Source organism: Episyrphus balteatus, chromosome 1 (assembly GCF_945859705.1).
Source record: "Episyrphus balteatus chromosome 1, idEpiBalt1.1, whole genome shotgun sequence".
Taxonomy (NCBI): Eukaryota; Metazoa; Arthropoda; class Insecta; order Diptera; family Syrphidae; genus Episyrphus; species Episyrphus balteatus.
The window spans coordinates 168,467,227-168,494,551 of NC_079134.1; the positions used below are offsets into that span (position 1 = coordinate 168,467,227).

At 28.4% G+C, this 27,325-nt stretch overlaps 1 protein-coding gene and 1 non-coding gene across 2 annotated transcripts in view; one reads left to right on the top strand and one right to left on the bottom strand.

Moving 5' to 3' along the window:
* The window catches only part of LOC129907511 (protein N-terminal glutamine amidohydrolase), a 234,183-nt gene that overhangs the window by 154,245 nt on the left and 52,613 nt on the right, over positions 1 to 27,325 (bottom strand). The window lies entirely within an intron of this gene.
* On the top strand, positions 5,269 to 5,341 carry Trnak-cuu (transfer RNA lysine (anticodon CUU)). Its single transcript has one exon. It is a non-coding gene; the product is annotated as a tRNA-Lys (tRNA).

Genomic DNA, 27,325 nt, shown 5'->3' on the forward strand with positions numbered 1-27,325 from the left:
CTATGATAAAAAGATACATATTTCCAAAATTTTCACTTTCAGTATAATAATTCTTAAGACTTTTTTATGATGGGAAGTTTTATTTTTGAACCACCTTAAAGTAAAAGTTGCAACCAAACAAAAAGCTGTATTAAAATTTTTAAAATTAAAAAGAATCTTATTGACATTTTTTTCAATATTTTTGAAATTTTGTATGTATAAAAAATTCTCTTTAAATTAATCATCTAAAACTTTTATATAAGTTTGTTTTTTTTTTCGATATGAGAGGTTCTTTTGAAAACTATTTTAACTTCCATGAATTTCCTTTTATTTGGAAAACATACCTTTTATGTAGTACCTACAGTAAAATTATAAGAAAATTTGGGGTGCTTTGTTTCTTTGCATATTGTGCCTTCAAGCCTAGTGTTTCAAAAATGGAATTTTCGTCTCCCCATGCTTCTACCACTCAATTTTTCAAATCAATTTCTTTCAATTTCTATAGATGGTAGGGAAAAAGTGTGACTGTGATTAATATAATAAAATTAAGGCAAACTCCAAACGAAACATTTCATAGTTTTTTCAAGTTCATACAAAAATAGTATGATTGCAAAATGACACTTCTTAGTTAAATTTTTATTTGGTTTTAAGTCAGGCTTATTACGTATTCTTTCTTAGGTAACTTGAGTATTTTACCAAAGTACCTTCTTATTCCTATGTATATGATAAAAGAATGTCAGAAACAATTTAGTTCTTTTTTTAAGTAATTCTGTACTACTTGTGTTCTTCTATAAATTTAACCAATCAACAAACAAAAAATTACGATAAAAGTTTGTTAAAAAAGTTATAACATCGATAGGTTTTCCATCAGAATATTTTGTAACGAAGCGTCACACTTTCCTTTCCACCGCAAACCAATTTAATTTAAGCTGTATGGAAACCAACCATCCCAGACTATAAACCCGAAACCAAAATAATAAAACGTCCCGGACTATGCCATCAACAGCAACAAAAAGAAATCAATTTAATTAAAACTATTTGGCAACCGCCCATCCCAGACTATAAAACCGATACCGAAACAACTGAACGTCCCGGATTATGCCATCAATAGCAACAACACGACAACATACATTTTGTTTTATACTCAAAACTATTATTACACTGTGTTCGAAAATGGAACTTTTTTTTTCCGACAGAGGGCTCTCATATCTACTAAAGATAATTCGAGTATGCTGAACACGATGGCGTTCTTAGTTTTTCTGGATTAGGTCAAATAAGAAAGATTTTTGCGTTTGAAATTTTGTTTGCACATGCCAAAACTGAGGGTATAAAACACCATATATTTTCAATCTATTTTTTCGCAAGTATTATTCGTAAAAGAAGTTATTTGAAAAAAAATCTGCCGAATGACATTTTAAATCATTATTTTATGGCAAAAAAACGTCGATTTTTCTTCAATTTTTCTAATATTTTTCGTATTACTTAAATTTAAATGCAGCACTCGGTGGCAACGATTTGATGTTGTATTTCAGGATAGAATATGGCTTTGTTTACAAATACGAATAGGCAGTTCCTACCTATCTACAATATTGGTTAAGCTTAAGAGTGAAAAAGTAGCAGTAAAACACTGTTTTTTTTTTTTAATTTTTAAGTTTATAAAATAAAAAAATTACAAAAAGTTTAAATGCAATACATATGTAGGGGAAGTGGGGGCAAAACGCCCATGGGCTCAAGTAGCATAAAAACCCGCTTAAGAGAAACCCTCTTAAGAGAAAAACCCGCTTATCTGAAACACGTTTCTGATCTTTAAATATTTTCTTCAGTTAAACGGGGACTGTGACAAATATATTATGTGTTGTGTATGTAAGCTCATATAATGCAGATGGAAGTAATAGTAAATATGTTTTAATTTTAAAACAAATTGAAAGAAAAATGATTTTTTGAACTTAAACAAAAATTAAATAAAAATATTGATACCATGTCTGATTTTTTAATTAAATATCTACATCTACATATGTATAATATTCCAGAGTACTAACGTACTAACACATACAAGGTGTGTACAAAAAAATGTTGAGTTTTCGCATACATTTGTACCTTTATAGTTAAAAAATGTAAGAAAAATTGAAGAAAAATCGACGTTTTTTTGCCATAAAATAATGATTTAAAATGTCATTCGGCAGATTTTTTTTTCAAATAACTTCTTTTATGAATAACACTTGCGAAAAAATAGATTTTCCATCATTTTTCATCGATAAAAAATCAAAAATTGGAAAATATATGGTGTTTTATACCCTCAGTTTTGGCATGTGCAAACAAAATTTCAAACGCAAAAATCTTTCTTATTTGACCTAATCCAGAAAAACTAAGAACGCCATCGTGTTCAGCATACTCGAATTATCTTTAGTAGACATAAGAGCCCTCTGTCGGTTTTTTGAACTATCACAGTGTTATTATTAATTTAATATCAATTTTACCGTTTAATTTTATATAGTTCACACTTGCTTTGTGTAAAAATATTACTAAGTAGAAGTAAGAAATTCCGAATAAGGCAGAGATCTTTTGAATCTACTTCGAGTAGACGATTTCTCCCTCAATACACCTATTTTAGCCATAATAGATATACCGTATTATTTTAAATTTTTGAATGTTGGCAAATTTCCGTTTTGACGTTAGCTAGGTAGATTTAGCGTCTCTTTCCGAGTCCCCCTTCTCACCTTGAGTTAAGGGCATTATTTCCGACCAGTAGGTATAATCCCCGTCTCTATCCGAAGCCACCATCTCATTTGTAGTTTGGTCATAATTCCCGAAACCACCATCTCACTCTGAGTTTGGTCATAATAGCATATTTTGGTCATCCTAGGGTTTATTTCTTTTATCTCCGTCCAAAATCCCCTTCTCTCTTGGAGTATTGGGCATTATTTTTAAGTAGTATATAAGTTTTTTTTTAAAGAAAGTAGAGAACAATAAAGAACGATTCTATAGTGAAAATAAAGAATTTGAGTTTTTGGTTTCTTCTATAGCCGAGTTTTACTGTGCTTTCTTCGGCAAAACCCTGGAACCGGCGAGCTTACCTCAGCCTTTGATAAAAAGCATCACAATTTAACAAAAATACATTGAGGCAAGTAAAAAAATAGGAACTCAAAAAATCAACAGGCAAATGGGTACTTTTACTTTTAAAAATGCAAGTTCACCTGTTATCTTTTTTATGGATTCAGCTCTTAAAGAGGAATATTATTTTCAGCTCTCATTTTTTTTTTTTTTTTTTTTTTGTGAAGCTTATTAAGTACCAAGAATCAATATTCCTGAGCTCATTTTGACGAAATTAACATATTTATGATTTTGTACCCCTCACTCATTATTTAAATCCTAAAATACTCGAGGGATGTTTAAATTTCAATTCCATGAATTTTCTTTTTTTTTTCCTTTTCCATAAAGATATGACTAGCTAGCTACTTGCCGTTGCCATGAGTAATAAAAAATGTGGCTTTTACTCTTCGATACACCTTAAGTACCCCAAGCTGATTGTCTTCCTAGCTTTTTTAAGTGCCCGCTCTGTTATAATAAAACTCCCAAAAGTAGCAGCTTATATTTCACTTTTACGATTTTCAGCACTTTTTGCTTCCGATTTAGCCCGCACTGAAAAACCAAATCAATTTTTGTTTTAATTTTATACTCTCTCGACTCTGACAATGGTTATAGTGGCTGTAGCGGGTATATTTTTCTTTTTGCCTATTTTGGAATTGTGTTAACTTTTGTTGTGTGTTAGGGTAACATAAATCCAAATGGAGGCAATAACTTTTTGTCCGTTCTTTTGTGAGGTGGGTATAGATTTTATACTCGTTAAAAATTGAATACCCCACAAAAAAAAAAAAAATTAAAGAACAAACAAAAACGTTAAAATGTAGGGGCTGGGGCTGAGGTGTTGGTTTTTAATTAAATCCCCATTCAATTCACTGGGGTAAACGAGAGAGAAAAAATAATAAAAAATAAAATTTACAGAAAAAAAAAAGAAATAAAGATTAAAAAATAATAAACAACACACAGAGAAAATAAAATCAAATTCACGCACCCTCTTTGTTGGAAATTGGCCCAATTTAGCTTGTTTCGCTCGGCAGGATTCGTTCATATTGATGGGAATCTCAAATATCGTATAGGACTATACTTGACTTGGCGGAAATGTGTATTTTTTTTTTCTTTGAAAATTTTTATTTGGCCCTATCTTTCTTTTTTTTTTTTTGTTTAATCGAAATACACACTTTGTGTGGATTGATTTCTGACACTGGCAAAATGGTTGATTAATTTAAGAGCAAAAGAAGAAAATATGCTACACCCAGCTTCATATAGCTACATCATCGTGTTGAAAAGTGCCAATTGAGTGATATTTATTGGGAAATTTTTCAAGGACTCTTTTTTATTTTATTTTTTTTTTTTTTGAAAAGAAATTTATACCTCGCTTCTTTATGCTAAATTTAATGGACCTGAACTGAACAAGGCGACACGAGGAATTGAAAGTTTGACGCGATTCATTGTCATTCAAGAGGCAAAGTATTATAGGATCTAAAATGTCACGTCGCGTATTCTATTGAGTATGAACATGGAGCAGGTATCAGTTACAAAAGTATTCAATTTTCTTCTTTTTTTTATTGGTTTTAACTTTTTTTTTTAAATAAATTCAATGAACAGATTGACTGTTGTAATATTAATGACTGTAAAAAGTTAAGACTTGTATTTGTAAAGCACTTTGGTATCATTAGAATCCATTTTTTAAAATGCCTTTCTCACCTTGCCCTAGTTAGTACCTATCTATATGAAATTTTCTAAGAAACAACTGATCAATTTTATTCCTTGTTATCAATATTAGAGTGGTTATCTTGCTTGTTAGATTCTTTCAATGAAAGTATTGAAATCACATGTTCAATTTAAAAATCATTGTTTTGTTTAAAAAATATAGATGATCTGGTTTACTTTTGCAAATAAATAAATTATCTACACAAAATTATAAAATTAACTTTGTTGAATCATTCAGAGGGGAGACTCAATTTTATAAACAAAATCTAGCTATTAGTTTTTATTTCTATTTTCAACAACACAATTCAGACAATTCTAAGCACACACACACACAAAGTGTCTAGAAGTCTATATCTCTAAAAAAAAGGTGTAAAGTTCTTAATAAAACGTTTATACGTGGGCGATAAAGTGAACTAAAAATAGATTTTAGTCAAAATTGAATTTAGGTAAGAAAAAAAGCACACCAACCTGTTTTATTTGGTTTAAATTATGTTATGATATGCCCGGCTAGCTCAGTCGGTAGAGCACGAGACTCTTAATCTCGGGGTCGTGGGTTCGAGCCCCACGTTGGGCGAGTACTTTTTTGTGTAAAATTAAAATGGAATAAAATACAAAATACCGTGTTGGTTTTCCTATTTAAAAATGATGAAAACATTATGATAATTAGGTACTGAGTAAAAATTCTGTAAATCGTTGGTCAGGGGTCAATATTTATAAACTTGTTATCAATTTTACAAGTAAAGTTTCAAATTTAAAAATAATGTAGGGGGAGGGATTTAATGAAAAAACAAGACAGAGATTATAGTTTTAATTCACTGATAAAATATTTGTTAATTGTAATTAGGGTTTTAATGTTAATTTTAATAAAAAAAAGTTTAAATGTTTACTAAATTTAGAGATAGATTTAATATGAAATTATTAAGTTAAACAAATAGATCTTTGCTTTGACTTTAACTTGACTTTGCTTTACTTCGCTTTTCTTTTCTTTACTTTGCACAATTCTTTTACCGAATAATTTTCATTTACTTTATTCTGGCTTTTTATTCTTATATCTTAGACGAATTTCTTTACATAAAAATGGAATTATTTGAAATGAAAAATTGCCCAAATGTTTGGCTTTAATTTAGGATGTTTTTTTGTGTGTACTAAATGTAGCGATCCTACATACATAACTAAGACAAAATTTAAAGAAAATTGAAAAATGTATTTTTTTTTTTCTGGAGAATTAATCTTTTGGAAACGGGTCAGAGACTTTTTTCGAATTAGAGTTTTTAGATTTTTATAAATAATTATTTTTTCTTTATTTCTGAATTACTCGTAAACGATTCAATCGATTTTAACATAATATAAATATTTAATAATATTGGAAAACCGTTAAAAAAACTTAAGTCAAGAGTTTTTCAAAAAACAAAATTTTGGGTTTTTTAATTATTTTTTTTTTAATAATAAAACTTTGTTTTAAAGCGAAAGAAATCTTAATAATAGAAATCTTAATCATTTTTTTTACAAGAAACCGTTCTATCGATTTTCAAAACAGTTTTTCCAAAAATTCCTTCATATAAGGTGACAAGGTAAATTTCTCCCAAACGACTTGTTCAACTTAAACAAAATTTGTAAAAAAGTTTTGATATAGATCAAAAAAAAAATTTTTTAAATTACATTTTTGGTTTTTTGAAAAAAAAAATTAATAATTTGTTCTTTGAAAAAAAAAAAACAAATTTTGAAAGCAAGAGATTGAGATTGAAATTTTAGTTTTTGTTGTTGATCCAACATTATTTAAAATTTCTTTAAAAAACAAAAACAAGTTTAAAAATACGCTTTATTCTCTCAAACGATTTATTTTTTTTTTGTATGTATTTAGAAATTTTTAAACAATTAATATTCCAAGCAACTTGAAATCTAGGAGCAAGAACGTTTTTATTAAGTCATAACATGGGTCAAGGTGCCCAAAAATAAGCTGTTTATTATCATCGATCGCTACTTTAAATTCGTTTTTGCAACTTCAGGTTATGAAGTGGAGTAACTTAAACTAAAAAAATGGCAACATTAGGCAACCGCCGCACAGGGGGGCAGCCCCATATAGTGTGGTGATATAAAGGTTATTTTTTAAACTAAAGCTATGGGAAAAAAGATCAGGAGTTCTGAACAGTAAAATTGATAAGATGAGCATATTTGTTTTGTTCAAAGTCTTTGATTTATGTTTATTCATGCGGTTGAAGTTGAGAGTTTTAGATAAAAAATTCAGTTTTTAATAAGTTATAAAAAAGGTGTTCTTTTGTTTCTTTGTTTAAACTCAAAATTACTTGAGAAAAAAATAAAATACAAATTTCTCGCATAGATAAAAATATGTAAATTACTATTCTTCTGAAAAAAAAAATTTTTTTTAATTTCTTATATTTAAAAATTGAATGAGGAAAAAATTAATTTTTTGAAAAGCATCTTAAAGTTTTTTCTCAAAATCTTCTGTTTAGGCAAATATTTAGCAAGTCTAAAAATGGAGAAAGCATGATAAGTAATTACTCTATAAGCCCATACAAACACTTTTGCTAAATATTTTCCTATAATATTTTTAATTAAATTTTGAACTTCAAAAAACTGTTTTTTTTTTTTTAAAGAAAGTCCTTTTTTGTTTTTATTAAAATAAATTACAAAATCATTCTTTTTTGACAATCATGCACTGGTTACTTATAAACAATGTTTTTTTTTTTTTTTCTTTATTATAAGAAGTTCGTGAAACAGGGTGATTTGTTATATAAAGTTAGTGCTTTTGTTTTTTACTTTTTTTTTATTAAAATAATTTTAAAATTTAATTTATTATTAATTTTTTTCCAATCAAAATTGATGCGGCTATAAAGTTGTTTTTAAGAAAAGTCCCACCTTACAAAGCAAATTTGAGAAGAAAAATAACTTGAACATCAAATTTGACAAATTTTTTTCAAAGTTTTGACTTCAAAATTTTATTTCACAAAAAGTATAGGCAAAAACTACTTAAATCGAAGAACATTTGAAAGAATGTAAAATAAGCTTTCAAATAAGCTATTGCCCAGTACCTATTCTAGGTCTTTTTGTAGATTTTATGTATTTTTTTTTTTTTTTAATTTAAGGTTAAATTTTTTAGAAAATTGACCCTCCCACCGGAACGAGGGGTAATACAGCCCCCTTCTCATACAATACTTTTCTTAGATCAAACTAAAGAACTATTTCTTAAAATAAAGTTCACTTTTTATACAAAAAAACATAATTCAAAAATATGTATAGGTTTTTTCAAATTTATTAATATTTTGTCTTCCTACTTAATTTCCTGGAGAAAAATAAATATTTTAATGGAAAATAGTTCAAAAATTTCAAGAAGACTGCTTACTTTAAGTTGCAAAACCAAATAAAGTGACAAAAATGTCTTATTATTAGTAGAAGTAATTAATATCACAAATCGACCTATTCTGCCCCACTGTGCGCCGCACAGCAACTATTTTATTGGTTTTATTTTGTTCAAACGTCAGAAGTTAAAATAATATTACTTCTATTAATCAAAAATTGCAGCTGTTGCTGTATTAAAATTTTTTTTTGTTCAAAATTAAGATTTTTGCAAACAAAACAATAAATTGCTGTTTTTAAGTTCAAAATTAAGCTAATTGAATGAAGTAATGCAGAAAACTGGTCCACAAATTCAGAATTTCTACCATTTTTCAAAAATTTTCGTGATATCTTTCAAATTTTGTAAGACTTTTGTTAATACTACTAGAAAAACAATTAAAAACAACTTTGCAAATTATATAGTTTTTGACGAAACTGTAAAAATTTTAAGAGCGCAATATCTTAGAAACCAGTACCTAGTCACACGGAGATGTTTTTAGACTTCAATTGTTGAAAATTTTTCAATTTTTAAGTTTTAAGACCAAAAAAAAATTTTCCTTAAAAAATTGACTAAAAATTTGGATATTTAACAGTCATTAAAAACTAAGGAGTTAATTGGGCCACTATTACAAATAATTGAGATAAAAATCAAAACTACCAGATTTTTTCTAGTAAAAATATTGGTATTGGTCATACATGGCCTCAAAAGAACTTCCACGGTTTCTAATCAATATTATTCTTTACCGACTGTTGAATCAAATCTTGTTCCTTAATTGCAAATCGACTGTAACTTTACTGCATTGTATTTTTCAAATAAGTACAAAATTAATGTCATTTATGATATGTTTGACGTTTCCTGGAAAAAAAAAATATTTCTATAAATAAAAACTATCCGTTCTTGCTAATACAATCAAAAGCTATAAATCTTTGCTTCCCAGACAATGACTCTACCCTCCGATGACAAGTTCTGTATTTTATGAGATACCTATTTTCTCCAGAACTAACCATATATCATTTTCTTCTTCTTCAAAAAAAAAAATTCCTTTTTAGCATCTCTGAACATGTTCTTCCTATCTCAGGACATGAATGACTTTCTTTTCATTTTGAGTAAAATGAATGACAAAATCGTTTAAGGAAATGAAAAGTAATAATAAAAATGTTGTGCAATATCTTCCATTTCATTACATTTTATATACAAACAAAAAGAATACAAAAAAACAACAACAATCTTATATTTTTCATATTTATTATATAGTTGAATTTTTCAAATCAATCTTTTTTTTATTATTTCTAAGAAAAAATAAGAAGAAGAAAGTTTTTTGATGCTTATTATTTATCAAGGAATGAGGATGGGGTGTCGTATTTTTAAGCTCGAAAAACCCATTTCTCAAAAAAACAAGAGCACATCACTGAAATGAAAAGAGATAATCTTCTTACTTATTTCCACTTCTTAAATTACAATTCATTTATCTTTTGTTGTGTTGTGAGTAATACAGAGAGGAGTTAAGTAGAAGATTTTCTTAATTAAAGCCAGACAAAATATGTAGTTAGTAAAGAGTAAGATATCTCATTTTATACTTTGATGGATGGAAATTTTACAACAAACAAAAACAAAAAAAGATAAGAAATGAGGTTCAAGATAGGAAATTGGAGTGTTAAAGAAAATTTTCCGGCATGATACTATCAGTAATAATTACTTTATTTTACAATACTATAAAACAGTGATGCCAAACATAATATTCACATTTTTTTAAATGTAATAATAACATGAAATAAAGGAATCTTTGAATTGAATTGAATTGAATTGAATTGAATTGAATTGAATTGAATTGAATTGAATTGAATTGAATTGAATTGAATTGAATTGAATTGAATTGAATTGAATTGAATTGAATTGAATTGAATTGAATTGAATTGAATTGAATTGAATTGAATTGAATTGAATTGAATTGAATTGAATTGAATTGAATTGAATTGAATTGAATTGAATTGAATTGAATTGAATTGAATTGAATTGAATTGAATTGAATTGAATTGAATTGAATTGAATTGAATTGAATTGAATTGAATTGAATTGAATTGAATTGAATTGAATTGAATTGAATTGAATTGAATTGAATTGAATTGAATTGAATTGAATTGAATTGAATTGAATTGAATTGAATTGAATTGAATTGAATTGAATTGAATTGAATTGAATTGAATTGAATTGAATTGAATTGAATTGAATTGAATTGAATTGAATTGAATTGAATTGAATTGAATTGAATTGATTTGAATATGACATTCATAACTCTTAATAAAACTTTTTTAGAATTTTTATTATTTGAAAAGGAATTATTGTAATAGAAAAAAATGCCCTCAAGTCATTAAGCTTTTAATCCTTTTCCACCAAAGAAAAACGATATATTATTTAACTTTCAAGCATATCCTTCATATCCATATCCGCTTAAAGGCCATTCTGGTCTATGTGGTTGGTATCTGTATCAAATGTCAACATGGAAAACCCCTTTTGCATTTATATTTTTTTTTTGTGCTTTAGTGACATCAATAATTCCCGAGATGAGAAAACAATATAATTTATTAATTCCACGGAAACGAGGAGATTTAAATCGATTTCAAGGATATGCCACCATAGCTTATATCCGCTCATAGCTATTGACCTTATCGTCAAATAATATATGTATGTCCTCGTATGTGGAAAGGAGATAGAGAGAGAACAATTTGTTATGTGTGTGTGTTTGCATATCTATCTTCTCTCATGACACATTTACTGCGCCGCCTGGAGGGGTTTTTTTGCAAATGTGAATATGACATCCCACACTAACCATAAAACAGACAGGAGTTGTGTGGTCAAAGCGAGGCTGATATGCCGGCCTCGACTGTATACCAGAATGTTTGAGTAGTTTGCGGTCACTGCACAGGCATACACATCAGTGTTGTTGGCCAAACTAATCGATTTGAGGCAGGGTATAGTGACTCGTTCTCTCTCCCCTACTTAAAGTTTTTTTCTCTCTGGTGCTCCCCTATTTCTTGGGAATATAAACACCTAAAGAAACCACAAGCAAGAGCAGACAATTGCAATGAAGTCGAAAAGCAGTAAAAACAGACTTGTCAGGACCCCTTCCATGACTTTAGTTTCGAGATGCAAACGATTCTGTTGCAGAGTCGCCTGTAGATTCTGCACTTCAAAACCACACACACAGAGTAGAGAGAATGTCCTTTTTTATGGCGCTAGATATTTCATTCATCGGGGTATAATATTTTATCATATTGCGGCAAGGAAATATTTGAAGAGGAGAGGTACATACCTACCTTATATGAGCCACACGTCTGGAGGGATTAAAGTGTAAGACAGACTAGAGAGGAGTAATAAATAATGGGGTAACCACACACAAGTTGCAGAAGGGTATAATAAATTGGGTATTGGTAGAGTGATGGGGGGAAAACCACCCTTTTATATCGAAAGAGACCCTCTAGAAAATGTAGTGTTTTATTAAAGATTATTCGAATCCTTGGCATATAAGAGGCAAGTTTATCGGTTTGTTGTTGTTGATGGAGGATGTAGGCACGTTTCAAGAGAGACTCTTTTTATAGTGACGAGAAGAAAAACGGATATGATAGTATTCTTGAGATTTTGTTCTTCGTCCTTTTTTTTGCTGCTCTTTATTTAGCCAACTAAATAGATGATGATAGAAGAAAAATTGTTGTTGTTTTATTAAAACCATGATGAAGTAAATTATTTGAAATGATGCCTTGTGACTTTGTAATAATGTCTCTTTTTTTTTGTTATTGTGTTCTAAGAAGTGTGTAAGAGGTTTTCTATAAGGGTAAGTATCTTTTTGAGAATATCAAATATTTAAAAGGACGTCTCTCTTTAAATTATTAATTGCAAATTGAAAATATGTTGCTGATGGGAGTCAATTATTATTTTTGCATGGTTTCCAAAAATTTGGGGGAAAATTTAAGGTGGCTGGCAAATTAGTATTTCAAGAAGAAAATGAGAATGGTACTTCATAATGTTTTTTGTTTTCTAAGATAAATAAAATATCTATTTCATTAAATAGGTATAAAGAGTATGGAAAAGGAGATTTTGTTTAATTAATTTTCATTTTCATCGCTAGAGGGAATTTTATTTATATGTACCTACCGAAGTTTTTGAGCACACAAGTTTCAATTGAAAAGTAAATAGAAATAATTTTTAATTTCAAAAACGTTCAAGACAAGATAAATCATCATTTTGTATAGACTTTACCATAACTTAACTTGACAATGTTGGTTAAATTTATATATATATTTTCACTAAATGTTCTGTTTTTCATATATGAACTTTACAAAGGCCTCCCTAAATAGTGGTAAAAGTTTCATGTGTGGTTGTGGGTTTTATAATTTACCCATAGTTGTTCGTTAATTAATTTTGACAACTAAAAATTTAAGCGGAATAACAAGTGGAAACTTTTTCTAAAACGGTTATCCATACCACAAAATTCAATTTGTCACACCTATTTTATGAACAACTTTTCGTGAATTTAATCTAATAACAATTTAACATGAAATTATAAGTAATTGTTGAGGTTATGGAATTTTTGAGGTTTAGATTCCCATACATTATAATTATTTCATCTCATTTCATGATGATTTTTTTTTTCGCTAATTTAGAGGGTGTCCAAGAATGAGGGATGATTTTTGGGTATATTCTAAGAAAAAAATTGCTCTCTATATGCAAAGTTGATACCCTTTAGCGATCATTTAAGAAAACGCTTAAATTGGTATGCCTTTACTCATGTTAATGTTAATAACTCCTTAAATACTTATGATAGAAACTTCATTAGTGTGTTGATTTTTAGAAAAAAATGTTAGTATCTATATATTTTTGACTCTGGGGCCGATTTTCTTCGAATTTTTCGAAATGATTTTGCGTTGAAAACGAAAATTTTTAAATCAAAGTAGAACATCGTTAGTTTAAAGTGTTTTACCGTTATAAAACATCTTTAAATCAAAGTTGTTTCAACTTTAAAAAAGCATCAATTTATTAAAAGAAAAAATGGGCAGCCGCTGGGGATCGAACCTACAACTCCTGAGTTACTAGGCGAATGCTTTACCAACGTGCTATCTCACTGTTGGAAATGAGAGTGATAAAATGCAACAAAAGCTAGAATCCGACAAAAATAAAAAAAATTCTTACGTTGTTTCAATTTTATTTTGAAGAAGTTTCATGTTAATTTTTTCAACATTAAATCAACGTTGAACATTTTACATTTTACGTTGCGTTTTTTCCCTAAGTGTAGAAGTGAAACCTTAAAAAATCCTTTTTTTTTTAATTACACCATTAAAAAGCTTTTCCTAAAATATAAAGCTATACTTAAATTTTACAATGCGCAAAAAGTATTATAATAATTTTTTCAAACAATCATTTTTCATGAAAAAAGCAAACAAAAATCTTTTTTTTTCTTTTAATATAATTAAATAAATTTTTTTTGTGACAATTTATAATGAATTTTATATCACCTGAAAGCTTATTGTTTCAGCTCAAAATATTTATATCGACCATGTCTATACAACATCTACAAAAAGAGCTAGAATTTTTTTTAACGCAATCAGTTTTCATCAAAAAAAGCAAAAAAAAATTAATCTTTTTTCTCTTCTAACACCATTAAATCCATTTTTTTAAATGACAACCTATAACAAATTTTATATCTATCTATAAAAACAAAAAAAAGTTATAATCAATTGATTTTTGCTGTCACTTTTTTCTTTCATCGTGTTTCAAATCACTACGATACTAAAGAAGTTTTCACTTCAAAAAAATAGTTTCTAGAATACCTACAGCAAATTGTTCTCGAAACTTCAAACGGATATGGAAAAAAATCAAAACTTTTTGTCTTTAAGTTGTTAATATTTTCACATTTTTTGGAACACATATTTTACGATTTTTTGTATGAATATAAAGAATGTAAGCTTAAAAATATGGCAACCCTATTCAAAAGAAAAAAAAAAAACTGCAAACAACTTTCTTTGAATATAAGAGTAGGTACCAACATTTTTGAACACACTAAAAGGCTAAATTATACTCTATACACCAAACTTTAGCTCACACTCTCTTCAATATTAAAAATGTCGTGTAACACCTCTAAAATAAGGACAAGTACTCGGCAACCCTACGCACTTCTAAAAAACACTAAAATACTAACTCTTCAGCCAAAAAAGGACTTATTAACATATAAAATGCTTTTAAACCCTAAAATAAATGTTTTGGTTTCACCAAGCATTTTTCTTGGCACATTGCTTTAATGAAATATCTATTGCATTTTTTAAATTTTGGTTTTTAAAAGATATCGTCGGCACAAAGCCAAAACCACGAATCTGCATTTTTGGACATTTTCACTTTAATGAATCATTTAACTTGTTTTAAGTCTCTCTATGCACTGCATCGACTCCGGTCCTCTATCTGTTGCCCAGCAGCCTAAACTATCAATTTCCATTGCACGAGTTTCCAAAACTTTGAAACCGTGTTTCTAAAAACTACAATTTTGCAGATTCGTGGTTTTGGCGTTGTGTCCACGATATATTATTTTTAGTTAGTTTGTTTCTTTTTTTTATTCAAAGAATTATTTATGAAAAAAAAATATGTATTAAAAAACGGCTAAGTTTTTAATTTTTTATTTTTAAATTATATCTTCATAAAATAAATCAAGTTGTAACTCAGATTTGTGGTTTTTTTTTTTGTCTAAAAAACGAATTTTAAGTATTTTTTATTAATATTTTAATTGTCATTATGAATAAAAATTAAATAAACTTGAGCTCTACGGGAAAGTTCGTGCGATAAAATCCTGCATTTTATTTTGTATATTTTTTTATATATGTAATATTTTTTTTTTTTTTTATTTTATTTTATTTTTTTTTTATTTTTTTTTTATTTTCACTGCTCCCTATGGAATCGAAAAAAATTATGCTTTCTCATGAACTTACAAATTTCCGTTCAATAGTCACTATAAATATTGTAGAGTTTTTTTGTTCTTACCTGTAAGACAAAAAAAAATAATAATGTTAATATCGAATAAAAAAAATTTAGTTAGAAGTGTTTTATCTGTGTAGTAATTGCTGTTGAAGGTTGGTGAAAACAATTAAATTAAAATAAACTTAAAAGACAATTGTTTGTTAAGTCATAAATTTAGTCATAAATTTATGGCTCCTTTAATAATTTTTTTTTTTTTTTTCTAAAATAAAATACTTTTCTTATATTAAACAGTCAACTTGCGCTTTTCATTTCCTTAATATGAACGTAAATCCTTCTTTCAAAAAAATGTCAGAAACCCTTTAGAATTCTTTATTGCTTCAAATTTTCAAAACAAATGTTCAATCTAGATTTTTACAATGGCAAAATAGCTTTGATGGTATTCTACAATTACTATACCAGTATTTTTTGAATTGCCGTAAATGAAAAATTTTATTCCTGAAAAAAAAAGATTTCTTTTATTTATAGACTTGTTAAAATTCCAATTTAAAAATCCATGGTAGAAAAATAAATCCTCATAACGTTAATTTTTGTAAATCTCAAAATTGAATTTAAAATAAAATATTTACCTTCCTAATTCGATTTTAAAGAAAGAAAAAAAAAAACACAAATTATCCAAATAACAGTTCTTAACGATTCTCTTCCAACCAAAAATCTCCCACCGAATTATATAAACGTAATATGATAATGATAAGATTAAGGAATCTTATTGAAAGCAACAAAATATATCAAAGAAAAATTCTTCCATGTTATAAACTTTTTCTTAAGTATTCCATTTCAAGATATTAGATCCGCTTTTCCAAAAAAAAAAACACATTTTTATACTTACACAATGAAGGTATACGCATAACACCGTCAATCCCTAAATAACGCAACTTTGTCATTCAAAAAAGATGAATAGATTTTTTTTCCTGTGAAAATGTAATTCTTTTGCACGATATCTAATCCTCACAGTTAAATTCCATTACATTTTTTTTTTCTTTTTTTTTTGTGAAAGAGCCACCCTACCTGTCAAAATACATTTTCAAGATATCTCTGTTTTGTATTTTCTTATACAATTTTTGGCAAAGCAACAACCGTATCTAAAATTCTAAAACCCGAATCCAAAATTCGTCGACAAGCAAAGGGAAAATACTCCTATAGAGCTGTCAAAACAAATCGCTATCCTTCCTGCACTTGACATACATTTAATTCAAAAAAACACACACTCACACAATTTCTAAGCCATTTACATAATTAAAGGTTACCTCATACTTCGTTGACCTATCTGTCGCTTACAAAATTATTTTTATTTATATTTTTTTTTCTGGGGTTGTCCGTAGACCGAAAAAAAGTTAACACAACACAATTTTTGTTATTGTTGTTGTTGTTGTTAAATGTTAGTTATGCTTGAATGAAAATATAAACTTTCAGACAATAAACATGGTTTTCTTTTTGTATTTAGGGAAAAAAAAACATAAATAAAAAAGAAAAACATATTTTTCTTTTCGCTACGTCGACGATGATGATGTTGTAAAAAAAAGTAAGTTAGGGTCGGGCCCAAAACGAAAAACAAAAGTTGAAAACTTTTTTTTTTTGAACATGAATTCAGTTTCAGTTAACTTGAATGGGTGCCAAGTAATTAGCTTAATATTACAGGGTGATTTATTAAATAATTTTTAAGTTTTAAGCTTATAATTAATTTAATTTTGAATATCAAAGTGAAGTTCAGTCTAAAGTTATTTAAAAACTTGGCTTCAAGACATTTAATATAAGGGAAAACTTCTTTAATAACACATTTTAGTTGTAAATTATAATTTGCATTTCAAGTTTCTTGATTGAGCTTCGTTATTTCCCAAGTTTCAAATCCCCATCAATATAATACCCATGCAGAATTAATTTGTAATATTTTCATACAAAATATCGATAAATTATAGGTAGTTTAAAAATTCGATAAAAATGTAAAAGTTGGTAAAAAATTTTCAAAATTTGTAAATGTCTTAAGCACAAAATAAAAAAGAATTTTTTTGTTCTTTGTTACAACAATAATAATAGACTTACATAAAAAAAAAGCAGTGAAATTTGTTGTTTATTTAAACTGGACAAAGAAAAAATATGTCGTCTTGATTATTTCTTAAAATTAAAAGGATATTTTATATTGTCACGGGTGGGAAAAAAAATTAATTAATTTTTAGGTTTTTGATTACAGTATCTTTATTCCAATTTCTCGGCCTGGAAGTTGTTTTTTTTTGAAGTTATACTTCTTATGGGACGGTGGGTATGAAAATTTGTTTTTTGACAAGAATGTCAAAGGGATTATGACGCGATCGCCATCTCCAAAACAATTGGGCAGCAGGGCTGTCGTTTCACCTTTAGAGTTGGTACTACTTTAGTATTTAACTGAGTTAGAAGTATAACTTCAGTCGCGTGTACATGATTGTGTACACATACTCGTTTTTTTTTTAATATTTCTAACTCACTGACGTAAAATGCTATGTTAGTGACATTTGTGGGCCAAAATCATGGAGATGGAAAAATGCAAGGTCCGAATTATTAAAAATTTTACTCTGTTTTATGATTAAAATATCATGCTCAAATGTTCGGTATAGCTGTAATTTATCGACTCTTCTCAATTAACCTCTAAACACAAAAAAATAGACTAGGAGAACGTTCCCTGAAACGATGTGAAAGTCTTCAACATGACTGTAGGGATCTAGAACTATAGGTATCAATATAAACTATGCATTGTTATATATTAAAGTAGCAGGCCTTAAAACTGTCAGGACTTTAAAACTGTCAAATCCTTATCGAACAGTGAAGACTTTATGTTTCTAGGTTTTGAGAAAATTGAAAAATAAAAAAATAAAAAAAAAAAATAAATTGAAAAATCTGATAAAATTATTTTTCAATTTTCTCAAAACCTAGAAGGCATAGAAACATCTACTTTTTACTATTCGATAAGAAATCAATTGAGGCAGTTTTCTACATGAGTCAATTTTTTATTCAAATTCACAGTCTGGACAAAAATAGTAGGGGGAAGTGGTCACCCTTCGTACACGGTCACCCTTCGTACAGTGAGCATAAAACAAAAACTAAACGGTATTCAAACACGTGCTTACTAGTGTGCATAGACATATGTAGTAGGCGCCGAGCTGCTTGCTGCTAGATAAATTTTGCTTCCTAAGTGCAACGGATTCGGTCGCCACAAGACTTTTAGTGTTTTTTAGTGCTCTGAGTAATTTTTTTATGTACATTTGATACCATATTGTGTTTAAGTTAAGTATGTTTTTGGCTAAACAGTAATGAAGAATTGTTGATTAAAGTGTTAAATTTGTGTTTTAATTATAAATATTGCAAAATCTCGGTACATTTTTTCAAAAATCGATTTTTCTGCATTATGTACAGCTTGGGGAGCATTCGTACAGTCAAACATGGGGCACATCCGTACGCATACGTATGCCCGCCAGTAAATTTTCTTGAGCAGATAACAATCAAAACACGGAGTTACAGTTTTATTGAAATGAAATTTAAACCTCTATAATAAGTTTTTTGCATTCTATAGTAAATTAAGGTTGGTATTTTTACATATGTAAATAATAATTTGTTTCAGAATCATCGAATCGCGAAAAATTAAGTTTTTTATTTGTTTTTGTTTTTTTCTGAGTCAAGTTCAATTAATTAATAAATTCATAAGTAATTAAATGTTTTAAAACTCATATTTGGCATTTGACAAATCAAAAGTTAGACAAATTAACGTTTTAAATATCCTGTACGAATGTACCCCATGTGCTGTACTAAGGTATCCCACGAATGGGGAGGATTCGTACAAAAATCTTATCCCAGTAAAATGGCTATAACTATTTAAGCCTTTGACTTAGAAGTGTCAGATTTTTTTGTAAAGTGTAATAATATACATATTACAAATAAAGTCCATTTTCTCGAAGCTGGAGTGAGTAAATAAATAACTAAAGAAAAATAAGTAAAAACTGTACGAAGGGTGACCACTTCCCCCTAATTATTGAGTTTTTTAAATTTTTTTTTCGTTTATTTTTAACTTTGAAATTGATTATTTAAAAAAAAAATAGTTAAAATATATTGATTTAAAAATTAGAATTAAATGTACAATTCTGCCTTTCGGAAATTATATCACTTATAACTGTAAGTGTTGCCGTTGTTTGTAATAATTTTTTTTTTTTTAATTTTAATATTTTTTTTAGAAAATTACCCCTAACTCCTAAAGGGGGGAGATAGATAGACCCCCCTCCCATAGTAAAAAATGATTGTATTGAACTACTCTACAACAACCTTTATCAAATCCTGGCGCCCAAGTTATCGTACTACGTGCCAAAATAACATTTTTGTTCGGTGCCTAAACTTTCGAATTTCTGTATCTGGGTTCAAATTATAACTTTTTTTTTCTAATCCAATTTTGAACCGATTTTCATAAAAAATACCTCGTTCGGTTTGGAAATAAATATTATTTTAGAATGTGTTTTTAAAACAGCATGTTGTTTTGAAAATATATGCTTTAAATTGATGTCGAAGTTGGGAAAATGGCAAAAAAAATTAATTTTTAAACTTTGACAGCTTATAAATTCTAGGTGATTTTTCCAAATCACATGATTTATACATTTAAAAAAATGCATACAAATTTGACGAAGCTAGAATTTTTTCAATGGGTGAAGGTCTAAAAAACCGTTTTTTTGCCACTAACTCCAGATTTTAAATACCATTTCGTAATCAGTGCGACTAGCTCTACAAAACGTGATGGGTCTCCGCCCGCGTATATTTTGAAACCTGATTTTTGTAACACAGTGTTATTTTAAGTCGAAAGTTGTATTTAAACCATAAATCTTGTTTGGGGTTGTCTTTAGAGGTGTTTTTGGCTTCTTTTTGAACCAAAAATAAAAGTTATTAAAAATTTTAAATAAGATTTTCTCTCTTAAACGATTCTATTCTGAAACGGTCTTCACAAAATGACGTTAAAAATACCCTCTTGTAGAAATATTTTCATTCTTTAATGATAAATAATGCTTTCAATGATTAAAGAATTTTTACTCAGAATACATTTTTAGACAAAGTTAACCTTTTTTCGAAAATCGTTACTATCGGTACCGTTTTTTGCATTTGTAATTTCTGAATATCTACAAAACTACTGGTTCAAATTTATTGAATTTTTTTTTTATTTAAAAGTATTTATGGAACCTAAATATGAATCAAAAGCTAATTTTTTTAAATAGAATTTTTCGAATCGCCAAATGTTTAATACAAATTTCTATGAAATAAAAATGGCATACTAACTTGGTTTTTAAACTTTTTTTCAATAAAAAAAAATAACGATTTAAATTATTTTTAAAAGGTACATTACATCAAAATGATTAGATAGTTTGGTACTTTCTTGGAGCTCAAGTTTTTGTAGGTACTTAATTTCTTTTTCATTACATTTTTCTTATTTATATTATAGAGCTGTAGGAAACCGTATGTATTCGTTACTTAAATGCGGGTATTCACTTCAGTAACTAGTAACGAAACGTTACTGCCCAAATAATTTCGTTACTCGTATGTTTCGTTACTAGTACTGAACAAGTAACGAAACATGCGAAACATACGAAACGTGCGAAACGTGCGAAACATACGAAAAATACGGAACATACTAGTAACGACGATACTCCAATTCCAATACCAATTTGGATTGGATATACGAAATGCGAAACGAAAACAAAATGGTACACTGCATTTGTCGTGTGCGCATTATTTCGCATCTCGTATCGGTTCGGTATCATCATTTATGTATTTTACCATTTTGTTGTTCTGTTTTTGTGTATGTATATCAAAACGGGTAAATAAGAATTCTGTTTCTTTCTCTTTCGTACCTGTTTTTTATGGACATGTGGGAGTGAGATATGTGAAAGTGTGTTTGAGTGTAGTGTAGATACATTCCAATTAGAATACCAATTTGGATAGGTATACGAAATGTGAAACAAAAACAAAATGGTACACTGCATCTGTTGGGGCGTAGCCGTACTTGTATTCTGTTTTCTCCTTTTGTAATTAATAAAAAGAATTTTTCTTTTCCTTTGTTTGATTTGTTTAATTTATTTTATTCTTTAGTTTGATTCAAACAAATAATTACAATTTTGGTTTTATTCGTGGTTTTAAGTTTTTGTTTTTTTTTTTTTTTTGATTTCAAGTAGGTACTACTTTCTTGCTTGTGTGTGGTGAGGTGGTGTCTGACATGAGTGACGACAACTTTGAATGAGAATATGGAATGAATTTTACTGAATGAAATGATTGAATGGTTTTTTATTTTAGGTTAACTGCAATGACAATTTTTAAGTTTGGACCGGGAGGAAACGAAACATGGGCGTGTTCGGGAATGAGGATAATTTGCGTTCCGCAATTTTCCCTAATTTTCCCTTTTTACGTATTCGTTTGCGGTTCCCCTCGGTAGAACATTCTGAATTGAACAGCATTTATCGCATCTCGTATCGGTTCGATATCGGTATCATCACTTCATCACCACGACGCAACCAATCTGTTTATGGCCTTTGTGTTAATAGTTGATATTTAGCTTAAGAATGTACAAAAGTTTTTTGGTTTTTCGAAAAATTAGTTTATTATCGGTGCAAAATTTTCAACACAAAAAAAAGCAGAGAAAACGAGGTTTGAAAATCACTCGCAATAGAAAAAATAAATGAAAAATTGTTCGACATGGTTGTATTGAAGTGTTAATATTTCGAGATCTGCGCGTTGCACTTTTGAAATAAAGGTCTCTAAAGAATTGTGATAAGATTACTGAAAGAATATAAACAAAAAATTACTCAAGTTTTGTCTAAAAATTTGGAAAAAAATCAAAAAAGTTTCCACGTTTGATTAAAAAAAAAACGAAAAAAATTCAATATAGCTACCTTTAAACTCTTATTACATGAGAATGCCGCAACTAATTTTAATGTTTATGACCTTAAAATGTAGCTTAGATTATAGAAATTGTTTTTGGTTTTTTTCAAAAAAAAAATTTTTACACCCTTATACCAATGTACGAAACATACTTAAAATACCAAACATACCAAACGTATGAAAGACATGGAATATACGAAATGTACGAAACACACGAAGCATGCGAAAGTAACGAAAGTAACGAAACATGCGAAACACCCGAAACATACGAAATATGCGAAAAATGCGAAACATACGAAAGTAACGAGTAACGATATTATTGATGCGGGTACTAGTATCAAAAGTAACGTATACATGCGGGTACTCATTTTGTCGTTACTTTTACAGCCCTATTATATTAACCAAATTTAAATATAAAATGGTGTTAAATTGTTAGCAAAGAAATTCATGAAAAATTATGTAAGGAGATAGATTTTTCTGTGTTGACGAAATTGAATAAGAAAAATATTAAACAATGTTTTACTTTTGTTATGAACTTTTTCATATAAAAAGAATTTTTCTTGTTTTCTTTCATCTTTCTCAAGGTTTTTTTGAATGTCTGTTTCAAAATTGCGTATAAATTTCATTGAATTAAGGGATTCGGGAAATTATTCTTATTAACACTTAAATTTAAAAAAAAAGTGTTAAAAATACTATTTACAATAAATTCAATAAAAAAAGTACTTAAATATTTAAAGAATAGTTAAAGGGTCACTGTGGTGTATGTGTAACATTTTTTCTATTCGTTTTAATTTATCTCGGGACCTCATTTTTTTTATTTGAGTTTGAAGTTTTGTTACTTCTGTGTTCTTATTTTCAATATTTTAATTTTGAAAAGCTTATGGATTTTAAACGAATTAAGGGGTTATATCTAGTTGTAAGTGCAAAAAAAAACTTCTTTTTTGGGGATTTATTGTGAAGAGGCATTTAATTATATAAGCATAAAGAAAACATATCAATATAGCAAATTTAATGTATTAAAAGAATTCGCTGTGTATTTAAAAAAATATTGGGTTCCGTTATTTTTGTAGTAGATCTTCTAGACGACCTCCAAAAAAAAGGTGTCTGGCGGTGAGCAAAATTTCTCAGAAACGGCTGGCTGGAGTAATCGGCTTGAAATTTTTACAGAATTTTCTTAGATACTTTTGTCAGGTAATGAACGAAGGAAAAAGGTTTTTGACAATAATTCGATTTTTTAAGCCACTTTAAAGTGTAAATTTTCGTGAAAAACAACGACTTTTTTCTTTGGAAAGCCGCCATTTTGTCAAAAATCAAAATTTTGAATATTCCTTCGTTCATTAACTGCATTCATCTATCCTGAAAATGAATCTTTTGGTTTTTTTAATTTTAAGTGACCTGGACCAGAGATATCTTGCTCACCGCCAGACACCTTTTTTTTTAATTACACAGCGAATTCGTTTAATACATTAAATTTGCTATATGGATATGTATTCTTTATATTTATATAATTAAATGCCTCTTCACAAAAAATCCACAAAAAAGAAGTTTTTTTTTGCACTTACAACTAGATATAACCCCTTAAAAAGGTTTTTTTCAGGAAAGAATTCAAAGTAATGAAATTAGAGCGCTCTCCAAAGCAAAATTAATTGCTAATAATCAACGCACGTCAACGACATAAGCTTAAAGAATGTCCTCACACATTATGAAGCATCCTGTAACTATTTTTTTTTTATTTTGTTTTTGCAAAAAACATCATCAACAGGTAAGAACAAAACAAAACAAAAATATCTATGTCGAAAAGCCTGTAGCCTGTAGGTCATTCATACACACGCAGTTCAGAAACAAAATTGCCTGTCTTTGGCAGAATAGTGTCGTCCTGTGTTTATACAATGCGGGACAAGTTACCAACACGTTTTCTTAGAATTTGACATACTTTCTGGGTTTGTTTTTTAGTTAAATTTTGATGGAAGGATACGATATAGACAGAAGGACCAACACAACACACCAGAAAGATATAGATAGAAAAATGGAAGAGGGAGAGAAAGGATGATGCCAAATTGATGTTGGATGGTGGCATGTCGCACAATTGCCTTGAGGAAATGAAATTTGTCTTTGTCCTGTATTTTTTTTTTCTGTTTCTATTTTTTTTTGCGCATCAGAAAAATGAACGAAAACGAATAAAAAAAGGATGAAAAAAGGAAGGAATCTGCGAAATGTTATGAATTTCTTTTGATGGAATACTTTCGAGAGAACACATTTTTTCGCCGGGAATTGAAACGGCATTTTCTCATCTTTTATATACCAAGTGACCCCGATTTTGGGGGCTTATCCTTATTTTGTTTTTAGTTTTTTTTTTCGGTTTTTTTTCTATGAAATTCTGTACAACTTTAATCAGGTCATTCACATATTTCGTACTTTTTCCACAAAAGTTGGGGAGTTTTTTTTTGTAGGTCGGCTACTCTGACGCCCACTTCTGGATTGAATTGTATGTTCTTTATTTTTTTTTTGTTTCTGGTTTTTTTTTTTGCGTTCTCTCATAAAATAGGTATGGAACATCCCTTTTGATGGTTTATGTATGGAAGATGATTACAATGTCTTTGGGGGGAATTTTGATGAAGTATATAAATTCATAGGGAAGGCAGAAAAAAGAGGGGATGACAAATGGGAATAAATCTTTTTGGCCTCAAGGCAATGATAATGATTATCTAAATGTAATGTGTACATTTAATTAACGGCATAGTTTTATGTTTATATAAGATGTATACGGTTATACGAAGGATCTGGATGGGATATTAATCAAAAGCTGTTTGTATATCCTTTTAGTTTTACTAAGTTTTGTGGGATGGTAACTGGCAAATTGCCTGTATACAAAAATCACCACAAAACTTAATTGGGTATTTAATTTAACTAGAATCTTTTTGTGTCTTTTATTGTTTTTAGAAGCTTTGATTGAGTAATAAAGATTTTGTCATTGTATAATTGGGAAGAAGTGATTGCTAACAATTAAATTGTTCTTGTTAGTAGATAAATGTTTAAAGAGCCTATTACATATTTATAACTAAACTTAAAATCCTTTGATTACATGCACTATTAAGTGCTTAAAATTCACTTGAATCTTTGAAATTTAAAAATTTCTTCAGATTTCTGTTAAAGAGGACCAAATATTGTTGACTATACGTTAAGTGTAAGAAATATAAAGTCGGTTTAGAGTGCAAACCTGCAAACTCCATTGAAATAAATTTTACAGGAGAAAGAAAAAAATTCCCAAAATGGTTCTTGTCAATTGAAAAGAAAAATCAAAGATACCATTTCTTGTGTTGAGTACCTATACCTACTCTTCATTTCTATACGTAAGCAGATTCAAAAAGACGCTTAGTTTCGTATGTATTAAGCATTTTTGTTGGTTAGCAGGTATTGGATTGGATTTAGCAGGTTTTCCTACAAAAATAAATCATTGCTATAAAATGTTTATTAATAGATTTATATAGATTTTCTTGTTAATACAGGAGGAATTCAGTGAATACAGGATAAAATTCGTATAGGAAAAAGGGGGGGGGGAATTTTAACCCTCCTCCCCCCTTTCGACAGGACGGACAAATATTAAAAATCAACAGTTCATCACAATAACGTGATGTATCTTTTTGTAAATCCAAAAACCTCGTCTATTTTCTGATGCAAAAATGTTTTTTTATTATTCGAGAATTAAAAACTTTTTTTCTAAGAAACCTTTTATTTTTTAATTTTAAATCCACTGCACTTGTTAGTAAATTAATTAATGAAGCATTCACCTTTCTTCTATGATATAATAAATATTCAGAATTGTATGAAGATACTATAAAGTGACACAGTATTGAATTAACCGTGAATTAATCCTTTTTTTTTCATTGATAACGCCAAAAAAATAACCTGTGATTTTTTCTTACTATTTCAGGAGCACCCGCAGCGGGCTCTAGCAGAAAGGCTCTAGTTCTAGACGAAAAATCTCAATTTTTTTTAATAGCCCGAAACAGATTTTTACTTTCTTTAATTTTGGTCAAGTACGAAAATCCAGTTTAACGGAACATAATAATTCCCTTCAGGTGAAACTTGCAATAGCCTTGAAAAAGATTTTTTAAAAAGATCGTGTTTGATTTTGAAAGTCAAATTTGGATTTTCTTATCAAATGTGAAATTTAGATTTCATTATTTTGAAATTCCATTAATTGAAACGTCTTTTTCAATTTTTACATATTTACAAAATAAAAAAGAGATACCACAGACTTTCAATTTTAAGAAACATCTTAAAATTTATAATTTTAAAATATTAGTCCTGAAGAAGCGTGGTAGAAGTGAAACCTTAAAAAATAATTTTTCTTCAAAACAAATATTTCACCATTAAAACGCTTACAAATTTTCCTAAAAAATAAAGCCTTACTTAAATTTTTACAATGCGCAAAAAGTACAAAAATAACTTATATTCAAAACAATCATTTTTCATGAAAAAAGTAAAAAAAAATCTTTTCTTTCTTCTAACACCATTAAATTTCTATTTTTTTTTTTGACAACTTTCATCTGAAAGCTTATTGTTTATAGCTCGAAATATTTGTATTGGTCATGTCTATACAACATCTACAAAATGAGCTAGAACTTTTTGAACCCAATTAGTTTTCATAAAAAAAAAGCAAAAAAATCAATCTTTTTTCTCTTCTAATGCCATTAAATTAATTTTTTTTAAATGAAATACTATAATAAATTGTATACCTTCTGAAAGCTTATTATTTCACCTTTTACAATCGGTAGACACATGATTATAAAACCGTTTGGTATAAGGTTTTCTGCAGCATTTCGCTAAGAACCCCCAAAGAGCGTTATTTGTGGAAAATTCATCCCTGGAAAATTACCACGCCTGTTTATTCTTTAATTTTTCTTACTTAGGAAGTACATACGTGACACTCTAGCGTTATAGTAGAAAGCCGTAATAATAAATTACTGTACAGAAAAAATAAAATAAAATAAAATTAGTTTTTAGCGTAAAAAATTTGTGAAAATTTTCATTTTTATTCTATTACCTATCTGCAGTATAAATTTCATTCATCTATCTATTAAAACAAAAAAGTTAAAATCTATTGATTTTTCCTGTCGCTTTTTCGTTCAAATCACTACGATACTAAAGAAGTTTTCACTTCAAAAACCACGGAAATAGGATAAATTCTTACACTTTACGTATCCACCTATTTAGCCTTATCACAAATTCTAATCGTATCGGAAATCTGCTACAATACAATTACAAAATCCCTTGGTAATGACAATTTTATATGAAATATTCCATTACGAA